The following is an 11,275-nucleotide window of genomic DNA, read 5'->3' as shown; positions in this document are numbered from 1 at the left end:
GTTCTATTGATCCAGCAGACGAAGTTGAGCAGATCTTCTGTCAAACGTCTGCTGGATAAAGTTGTTAGAATCAGGCAAAAAGGAAAATGAGGCTGGTGACTTTTAAAAATGGTGAGCCTGTTTATTAAAAACCTAGAACAACTGGGGATGAGACCTCAGGATAAGTCAGAGTGACAGTAACTGTGTGCTACAAAGGGTCCTTCTTTGGACACAAGTTCTGCAGGAGCTCCCAGGTGCTGGGCACCTGGGGTTTTTATGGTGTCTTAAAGCTGCTGGAGTGGTGTGCTTTCAGTCCTCTCCCTGATTAGTCTTTTTGCTGTGTGCTGGTGATGGATTGTGATATATTCCTGAGCAATGAGTCTGGAATTCTCTGATCTTGCTGGCTGGCTCGTTCTCCAGTCACAGTCCAAAGTGCTGTCATCACTCCACGAGGTAAATTTCTAGCAGGTTCCTCCTGTTGGCTTATTAAATTCTCACCACCTCCCTCTAGTGGTTACCTACACTCATGTAACAGTACATTGAATTTAAGAATTTATTGTGTCGTGACTTATTCAATTAATTATGTATAACAACTCATTATACTATTTAACACTGTATAACAGCTCATCATATCAATTAACAATTCATAACCCCACCTATGAAAGTCAACTTTTTATTGCCAAACTCTTCTGTCATGTCACTGTTTTGTGATGCTGCTTTGGAACACTATTATGCTCACACACTGCAACTATGTAGGAATGATTTGGTTAAAGGAAAATAACTTTCTGAAGCTTCTTTAGCCTTAAAGATGTTCTCATTTTTAGTTCATCTAAAGAAATATGTTGACTCAATAACATTTTACAACCTTTTCCTCCTGAATACATTAAAATTTATTTTAAAAATTACATATACATATTTTTCTGAATAAGTATTTGTATTATATTGACTTAGTTTCAGTATAATATTGGGAATTCTAATAATTTGAATTCCAAGTTATATGAAACCATCAGTGAAATTTGTTAATATGAAGAAATTATAAGGCATTGATGTTTATTTTTCTTCTGCTACTGAAGCAATATACTGAGTATGCAAAGAACACCAAACTATTGAGTTATCACTTGATATTTTTAATGGCAAGAAAGTGCACAAATGAAGAACTTACTCTGGAATGGTTTCTTTGCACCAAGGAACTCTACAAATCTAAATGGCCTTGAGGACCATAAGAATTCAGCACAAGACCAGCATCACAAACACAACATTTTTACTCCTGGCTATCCTCCTCTCCGACAGAACTGGAAGATAAGGTATAACACCATAACAACATATTTCCATAATGTGATTGTCAAAAACCAGCTATTTTCAGAGGGCCCACAGGCTTCAGTCCTCCTCCTGGTAGAGTCTGATCCTTGAGCTCCCCGGTGTTATTGGAGAACTTCTATCCTGAGTTCTTTGCTCACTTGTTTACCAACAAATCGCAAACTTAATGTTTTGTTTTAACACACATTTAAACACATTTTAAACAGTTAAGCTTTCTTCATTTTAACAGAAAATGGGCTGCTTCAGTCTAATTGCTTTAGTCTGTTTGTAGAATTATTTGCAATTCTAATTCTAGCATTGCTTGCAGCTTGGAGAAGGTGTGCATTGATAAACTGTTTTGATCCCTGTGTGAAACAGAAGTTAATCCTCTGTAGGGTAATGGAGTGAGAATTTTTCCTAAAAATCTTATAAATGGACCTATAAAATTTCATCTTTACATAGTATAACCCCCTGAGCAGTTCTCTGTTGAAATATTAACTTTACAACATGAAAGAGATTATACCTGTGTCCTTACTCTTCCTGATTTTGTGAGGTTCCTGCCAGCACCTGTAAAGTCAGTCAGAGGGGGTACATGGAATGGTGTTCCTATTCTGTGTACAGGCTCTTAGTGGAGCTGGGCCTTCATGAAAGGAGCCCTTTGAGGAATTTAATCATGTTTAATTTGGCTTAATAAACTTCTACAAAAGTTTTTTGCAGCAGTACCCTTATGGAGATATCTCTTGGTGACTTCTCTGCTCATTTTGACTCCAAGGCAAATGAACTTCAATGACTTTACTGAGCAAACAAATTCTGCAATTTTTTCAAAGCATAACTCTTACCACTTTGACTTCACATTGTGTTATGAGTTGCAAGAGTGCACAGAAACAGTGTGCAAGTGATATCACCTCCTGAGATGTTTAACAAATTGCCTGGTCAGCAGCTCTAAGATCCCACTTTGTGCATAATTAACATCAGTAAAGGTTAATTACAGCTACCCATACAGCAATCAAGCAGAGGGTAAAACTATCTGAACAGTTTAATTATTAAAAAAATTATGTTCTATAGTCAGTGTGATAATCACCGTGCAATAGAGTTTATACCTTTTTAGGAACACATTCTGAAATTTGACCTATATTGCAAGATTTATGTGCAGGGAATTTTATAAAATTGAATGTAAAGGATGTTGTAAAATCAGGTAGATAGGCTGTAAATATTCATAACCACTAAAAGGAACACAAGCCAGCTGCACAAATAATGCAAGGAAGAGCAGGTCAATGATGAACCTTTATCATCTGAAAAGAAAATTTATCTAAATTTGGTTGTGATGATGCAGGGGTTTTCACTTCACAGTTACTGAACTCCAAAGTGCAGTTGCAGTGCTTTATCTGTTAACCCCCTTCATCCCACATTCTTCTAGCCCAAGCTAGAAGACTTTCACAATCTTGTTGTTTTTTTCCTGCCACAAAACTTGGCTCTAAACTTTACAATGAATGGAAAAAAATAGATAGTGCTGTGTTCCTTTTTAAATGCTTTTGAAACCCTTTATACATGGAGCAGGTAAATGTTGCTCTGGTAAGCCATTAGAGTATCTTCAGAATTATTTTAATGATTCTCTCTTCACAGAGAATGAAAAAAAGAACAAATATGAGAAAAAGGAGAGGAAGGAATCTGCCTTGCAAGTCCTTGAAAGCTGGTAAGAAGACTAGATTGGCTTCTTAGTGCATATAATTTTTAAATGGTTTTAATTGTCACCTGAAATTTCCAGTCAGTCTGTAAAATTACCTGGTTCGTCTAAATGCAGGCGTGCAAGGTGCTCCCAGGGATTTATCACCAAATGAAGTAATTCTGTATTGCTATTGAAAGACTTCTTACACTAAAAAGGTGAAATTTTTACAGCCCTTCCAATTTGCCGTTGTATCTGTCTTGTCACTAACCTCAAACCCTGCATTTTGAGAATGTTACTGGATACAGAAAAAATGAGCTTGAAATTCTCTGAGAACAAGGAGATAACCCTTCAGATGTGCTCAGTCAGATAACCAACTCTAACTTTTGGATGTATCTTGTGAATTTTGGCTTCTGAAGTAATTGAACCAGAGAATAAAAAACTTCAGAAATAGCTTTTCAAAATACTGGAATACTGGAAATTCTCTGCAGCATACTGGTGGAAACACAAAATAGGAATATTCAATCCAGGTTTACATAGGTTTTATTAAACAGAACATAAGTTACACATTTAACAGCAGCATATGATGGCTCCATGGCTGCTGGAGGGTGTGTGCAGTGCCCTTGTATTGACCACATGTGGTAAAACTTGACAGAAGTTGCCACACTGGGGAAGGCTGTTAAAGAAGTGACTCATAGAATTCCTAAGGAAATACTATTTATTGATTTGTCCCTGTCCAATAGACTACTTCTTCAATGACATGAAAATTTTTCTAAGAATTCAGAATTTACTTTCCTGACAGTGGGATTTACTACAAAATAATCAGCATGCTTCTGGTTTTTTTTTGTATTTTAAAAGTTATGGTTGATGGCATACTTAGGTAATACTGCCTCCCTCATCTGGACTGATTTCTCAATTTGTGAACATATTCATAAAAAAAGAATTTAGCTTTTTTCTTCCCCTTATAAAGGCCAGTAGCTGCCTTGAATACATGTAAGCAGGTTAGATGTAGGTATTGCCAGGAGAACCAGGGAATGCTGCTGGCTCCAGCTTTATGGGTACTTGTTGCTCATGGAAAAAGGTCTGCATTTATCCTTCCATACATAGAATTAAAATACATTATTCCCTCTTTTTTTCCCTCAGTTCTTACATTTCACAGGAAGAATGAGTTAGGCTGACATCCAGATTACAGGGAAATCAGCTTATGGTAGAAGAACCTAAACTTGTGTGATGCAGAGATCTTCCTGTTGGTTGAATAAAACATAACTTTGCACAGGGAAATAATTGGTTTGTATGCTAACAAAATCTTAAACAAACAAACAAACAAAAAACCCCAAAAAACTAAAGCTAATCTACATTGCTCAAATGAAATATTTTTATTCAAGTCTCAGAGATAAAATATTTTTATTCTGCAGGATAGGCGGGAGAATGTTGGACAATTATCATTGAAAGGAAGCACAGACTTTTTTCCTCCATAAGAGCAAAAAATGGAATGGTAGAACATTATGGAATCTCATTTTTGCCATGATGGGAAACAAAATGGGGTTTTGTTCTCCAACCAACATCTTTTATTTTTCCTGCATTCTTCTAATCCATTGGAGCTTGCTTGTGCAAAAGAGCAGATTTATTCCACAGAACTTGGAATTTAAGATGTAATTAACTGGCAAAATTACCACACTGCATAGGGCACAGAAGCAACTTACAAAACTGTTAAAATTGCTAAGAAAATTCCTAGCATAAACAAAGCATACTCCTAAGTTTATTTTTGTGCAATCAAGATAATGGAGGGATGTGATTTACAATGTATCATTCATTATTTTGGTTTCTATATTTTACTTATTAGTTGTATCTGTTACATTCAAATAACAGGACTGCTTCCCTGTCTTACTGCTTGTTATGTTCTTTCCTTAGAAAATACTAAAAAACCTTATTTCAAAGGATAACTTTCCACTGTGAGTAATGTTTCTTGCTGCCACTTTCCAATCTAATTATCACTCACTAATAAAAAAGTAAACCAGTAAAAAGTAAAACAACAAAACAGTAAAAACCCACACTGCAGAGAAAGCTTTCACAGAAAAAGACTAGAGAAGTAAAAGAGCTCCATAACATTTGCTGGAACCTTTAATGTTGATTCTGGCTAAGTGGACGGAATCTGGATAACAAGGTAAACTGAGGCAACCTGAAATCTTGAAGTAAATTAAGGAATTTGGGTTAGAAGGCTACAAATAATTTCTAATAAAAATCAAGAAGGAACTGCAGCGCTGATTATTTTTGCAAGGAAATGCAGAACTATGTGTATTTTTAAAATAAAGAAAAAGTGTGTCAAATTGTCTTCGAACACACTTCAGCTGTGACTTTACACTGTCTTGCCTGAGGTTTTCCAGCAGGGAAAAGAACACATTGTGGGTTTAGGCTTGGATAGCTCCAGCCCTTTCACAATGGGTCTTAAAGGCACTGTTGGCTTAGATACCTGCTTGGCTTAGGGCCCTAATGAGTTAACTAAGCAATTCATGGTGGCTGCACTTCAGAAAAGGACAAAAGCAGGTATTAAACCTTAGCTCATTTTTAGATGCTCTGAAGAAATTAAGGTCAAGTGCAGTGGTTAAAATCTTCAGTGAAGAGCCACGGGGAATGCAAGGTCAATGAGTTCCCTGGTTGTGCTCACGTTTCCTTGAGGGTCACCCCAGGGCCTGGAGAGGCAGCTCCTGCCAAGGCCCTGCAGCTCCAGCTGGGGACGAGCCGGCAGGACAGCCCAAAACCATTTGCTCAGGTAAATAATGCTGCCCAGGGAAGCCAGCATTTAGAGGGGAAGAGGCAGAGCATGGAGCGTGACACTCCCCAGAGCACTGGAGGCACGTTCACCAGAGCAGATTTGTAATGAGACAGATGGACACATGATACACAGGACATGGCATGGATTCATGCTCAGCTCTCATCAATTCATAGTTTTCCTAATTTTGGGGTAAGCAAATAGCTATCACTTAATTTTAGCATCTCTAGCGACTGATATTTATTTCTCTCTTCCACCTCCCCATCCATGCACCTTTTACTGTTTTCTAGTATGTATTTTTTATAATACTGTATTTAAAAAAAGTAGTTCTGTCTTACCAAACACACAGAAGGCAAACCCTATGGGCAAAGTGGTAATAAAATTAAAATGAATCTAAATAGAACTTAATTCTCTGAAATCAGTTTTGCTCCACTGCATTTAGCAGTCTGAAATAAAAGAAACCATGGTTTATAATTAAAAAGGAGATCTAATGGAAATTGAAAAAAAACCTCAATTTCCACCAAAAGGGAGGAAAAACGGTTTCAGATATGAAAATTTGTCTTTTATTTGTATCATTAAATAGAAAACATTTAATAGGATGTTTTGTGGAATGATCAAAGTTATTTAGGACATAAATAATGCATAAAAGTCATGCATGACGTGCCATAAAGAATACGATAACCTGCTTATCAGTATGTAGCTGTCTAAATGAGCAATACTTTCAAACATTCTGATGGACCATGACATTCAGAAGAAAAGTGAACCTACACAACTGAAAACTAATGGAATTTTATAAGACAGAGTGTTTGGGGACAAAAGGCATTTCTAGGATTACAGAATGCACCCAGGATGCAAAGCTGGAGGTCAGGAAACACCACAGATGACATATGTGAACTGACAGGAAAACGAAATGGTTATGAACTGTTTGGGATTCCTCAACAATACATTCTACTTGTGTTTCAGGGACTCTGCTGCAAAGTTTTTCATTCTTCTATCTCCTGAAAGCCCCAGCAGCTGTACCGTGGTGCTTGCTCTGAATAGGTGTATTAGATACAGCTAACAAATCTCTGAGCAATGGGATGGGGAGAAGCAGGGAGGCAGCAGAGAGATGAGATTTCAGGAAAGAAAAGGGGAAAGCTATATTGAAAAAAAAAATTGTCAAACAAATAGCATCAGTGTTTTCACCAGGGCTGCAGAAACCCGTGGATTTTCTCCTGGCACAGTGACAAGATGCCATCCAGAGGGAGCAGAGCAGCTCAGTGCTCAGAGAACAAATCCTGTGAGAAGCACTAAAACGGTTCATTGCAGTTTAAACTATGCTAAACTTTCTTTTCCCATCATACTGATAATGTTTGCTGCTTCACCTGTCTTAGACAAACTGGTAAGATTCCCTCCCTACTGGAAAACTCATGAGACATCCCATTACTGCAGACTGGACACCGTAACACTGCCCAAATTCTGTGAACTATCATAACCACCATGATCTTGGACCCTTAAATGGATTCTAAGTAGCTCAATAAAAATCTTCTTTTTTTTCCTATGTGAATTTTTTTATTGGTTTTGTACAACCATTTTGTGTTTTGTTTCCTGTTCAAAAATTTCTGTTTAAAAAAAAAAACAAAACAAAACCCAAAACAAGCTAAACAAAACAATAAACTAGTACTTTATGCTTCTTGAAAACAATATTGACCTTTGTTTGGTATTTTATCCAAAACATCATTCCTTTATGAAGTCATGACAGATGAAGAGCTGTTAGTTTCCAGATGAGATGCAGGACACCTTTTGCAGATGACCCTGACTCTGTAGCAGAAAAAGTCAGAAGTTTTAGATAAACTGACATATTCCAGTGACATGGTTTAAAAGCCAACTCTCAGGTTTTTTACTTCTTTTCATTGACACCCATAGTGGTCTAAGCCCATTACAGGCTTGGCTATGATATTTGATAGCTTTCATTCACAGAGTTCCAAAGAAACAAAAATTCTCTGCATTTAGCAACACAAAATGAAAATGTTAATTTCAAATTTCAGAGCTGCTTCTCCCCCTACTCCTCCCAAATTTGCTATATGCCCTCCAGAGTAGGAGTCAAGTGACTTATGAACGTCTGATTTCTGCAAATTACGCTTTTAGGAACCAGCAAAATAAATCCTAAAGCAAAAAATTATGAAACAGCAAGATTGTTAGCTCATTTCTGTGCCTCTTCACAGCCCCACAGAAGGTCACTGAGATCACATCCCACAGCTTCAGAATCATCTCCCTTCATTTGCATTTTATCTCATTTTCTTTCCTCTGTCTTGGTACTTGTCATAATTACCTTGAAATTATTTTTGACAACTACTGTGAATACAGGGAGTATGGGCAATACAGTGGCTTTTACAGGCCCAAAATCTCAGAGGCTGCCACCATGAATTACTGTGCCAAGAGAGGAAACCCTCCAGTTTGCAGAAGAGAACCTCAAGCTAGGTGGTTTATCTTTCAGCAATTTTTTTTGGCTTTACCCCTGGCTTTCTGGATGTGCTCATTTGTCATCCTCATTATTTATAGCCATGTAGTTTGATGCACAGTACAGAATTACAGTTCAGATTTGCCTGCTGGAAAAAAAGCCTGTGGTCCATGACATCTTCCTGAGGAAAAAGCAGAATTAAATCAGTGAAAAGAGATGCAATGCTTTTAATAAGCTTTAATTGGTAATTGGATGTTCTAGGAGTAAACAACTGTTAAATAATATTGATGAAAGGTCTGTCAAAAGAACACATTGTCTGATAAGCATCTATGTGGGCAAATATTTCAACTGCTCCAGTCTAGTCAGACACGCTGTGTCTGAGTAATTCCTGAACCTGGTCTTTTAAATTGAGCTGGGCTCGTTTCCAGACAAGAGCAAATCTATCCTCTGGGTTGCACAGCTAAAGACCTCAGTGCAGAGCTGTGATCGCTGTTCCTTATGTAATTTCCCATTCTTTCAAATCCTGACGTTTTATGTTACAACACTGTTTTTGTTGCTGTTGCTTTAATCCCCCAGACATGGCTACATTTAGAAAGCAGTAGAATAACTAAACTACTGTACAGGGCTTTGCTTTGTTGTTACAGATTAGGATTTCAGTTCTCCAAAGCGTCATATATGGGATACACCTTTGCAGAATTTCAGAGTTACTCTTCAAATGTTTCTAGGACTTAGTCACAGATAAACTTGAGCTGAAATGTTCTTAGTCTGCTGGAAAAATTAAATCACTATGATCTGTGCCTTTAATGGAGAAGAAAAAGAGTGAACACTTTTCATAGATTTTTATGATGATCCTATATGTATGTGCAGTGTCCTTTTATTTGAAGAGTTTGCACTCATGTTTACAGTGATAGCATCTTTGAAGTACTAAGACCAAAACTTTCTATCTCCCCCTCAAGGTTACTAATCACTAATAAACAGAACTCTCCAACCTCACTTGTTACTGGTTTTATGCAGGGAAGGTCAAATACAATTTTTGGTCACCTAATGATATGTGAAAGCTAAAGGAGCTGCCTTTACATTTGTCATTGTTGCAGAAACTGCTTTGAAAATCTGATGTTCTAAGACATGAACCAGCGAGAATGTGGTAATACCCATGTGGTGTTTTTTTTTTACCTAATCCAAAATATTATTTGAGTAAACACACATATATATAACATTTAAAAATACTTCTGGTAGCATTTTTTGGTGTTTTTTAATATAAAAGAAGCATTAGCATACTCTATAGGCAGTAATTTCAGTACATGTTTTTCTTGATAAAATTACTAGAACTAGCAAGTAAAGTACAAAAATCTGGACTAAATATGTTAGTATGCTGAAGGATATGTACCCTTCAAAAGTTTTGCAGGATCCCAGTGGTTTGGGTGTCTCCACTAGAAGTGACTCAGATGTTTAATGATCTGTACGTCTTGGACTTACAGGAAGAATTAATGTACTACCCAAAGATGCATGCAATTTTAATATTTCCTTTATCACAGAGATGTAACTCTTTGCATTGTATTAACATGCCAGTAAGAGAGCATCCAGCTGGGATGCAAAATAATCTTTTCTTCTCTTTATTTCTAAAATTGGAATTAATCCCTGTATTAGATACTGACAGAATTTATTTTGGGGATTAAATTTGCTCAAAGCCTTTGTTCATAGGAAATGCAGCTTGTGATACAGAGATGACACTAAGCATTATCATAAGCTAATAAAAAGGCAGAGATAATAAGGACCAAATCAGTAGAAACAAATTTCAAAGGTAAAATTCCCTCTGCCTGCAAATTTTCTTTCTTTTTCTCTCCCCTTTTCCCTTGTACCCTTCCTGCTCTACTTTTGGATTCAAACTCATTTCTTCACCACGTTATTTTAAGGAGTCGATGAAAACCTGATAACCCCCTTTGCTAAGGAGGCAGAAGACCTAATTGCTTTTCATTCACTATCTTGGCTGATGGGTGAGAAACCAAAACCCAATTCATCCAGTAATTGCTGCGTTCATGAAAAACAGCATCAAAGCCTCGATGCATTTTACTGTTGTGTCTTGGGAAGGCTCATGTCTCATTCTTATGCTGATATGGCTCATAATACAGTCCTCTGACTCTTCTATTTGCTCTTGCAATTACAAGGGTTCTTATTCCATTGTGCATATTCCTCTGAACTAAGATTAGCTTAACTGAACTTCCTTTGAAAACCTGGCTACCCATCAAATGCATCAGGCCTAATGCATTCTGCAGCCACGCAAAATCAATGAACAGCACAATTTTCTGCTTCCTGCAATGATCAATAGGATTCACATAATAGGTGGAAAATTTTTAATCATGACAGCCCAGCATCTAGCTGGCATAAATCTTCCCTGCATTATAACCTCTCCATTTCCCACTAGTGCAAATTTGCAGGTATTGAATAATATTTATGTAGCAGATACATTATGAAAAGCAATACAATTAGAGCTTCACACTTCAGTGATGATAGGTTGAGATCCCAGAGGCCTATTTCCTAGACAATGTACTGGCTTCCATGTTCCAAATGCAAAATCCTTTTTTACTCCTGAAACTATGACTTTTGCTGAAACTATGCTTCCCTGGATCAAATCTGACACGGCTCACAAAAATGTTGGTTCAGGTTCACCATCGCTAAGTACATTTGAATAAGAAAATAATCTGCCACCAAAGAAGCAGTTCCTGTCTCTGACATAGCTTGCTTTTCCTCCTCTGTCCTGGCTCAACTCATGGAGCAGCAAAAATCTCTTCCTCTGAAAAGTCACCAGGGAAGAGGAAAATCAGCTGGTGCTGTCCTCATTGACAGTGTGACCTGAGGCACATGTGAGTTTTGCAGGCTACAGTCAGCTACTACAGGTACAGAAATAGAGGGAAAGGAGTTGACTCTCCTCTGCATTATTTTTTTTTTTAATCAGTCTACAAATAGATACAGAACTGCAATGTTAAGGGTTCTAGTTAAATTGTCTTTGAGTCATGTGCATATGTACTGTTTTCTCAGGAAAAAGAAGACTTAGATGCTGAGAAAAAGTTTCTTAATTTTAAATGTCAGGACCACCCCTATGTTAGCATATGCCAGTGCCTTTTTCTGC

At 37.2% G+C, this 11,275-nt stretch overlaps 1 long non-coding RNA gene across 1 annotated transcript; it reads left to right on the top strand.

Annotated features, from left to right (window-relative positions):
- Positions 1-424: 424 nt before the first annotated feature.
- On the top strand, positions 425-4,428 carry LOC107207192. The gene is made up of 3 exons (XR_001522649.2): positions 425-1,283; positions 2,899-2,968; positions 4,354-4,428. It is a non-coding gene; the product is annotated as an uncharacterized LOC107207192 (long non-coding RNA).
- The last annotated feature ends 6,847 nt before the right edge of the window (positions 4,429-11,275 follow it).

The sequence above is a fragment of the Parus major genome, chromosome 7 (genome assembly GCF_001522545.3).
Source record: "Parus major isolate Abel chromosome 7, Parus_major1.1, whole genome shotgun sequence".
In the NCBI taxonomy this organism is placed as follows: Eukaryota; Metazoa; Chordata; class Aves; order Passeriformes; family Paridae; genus Parus; species Parus major.
The sequence above is the reverse complement of the archived record's forward strand: the minus strand, read 5'-3'. Positions and strand labels throughout refer to the sequence as shown.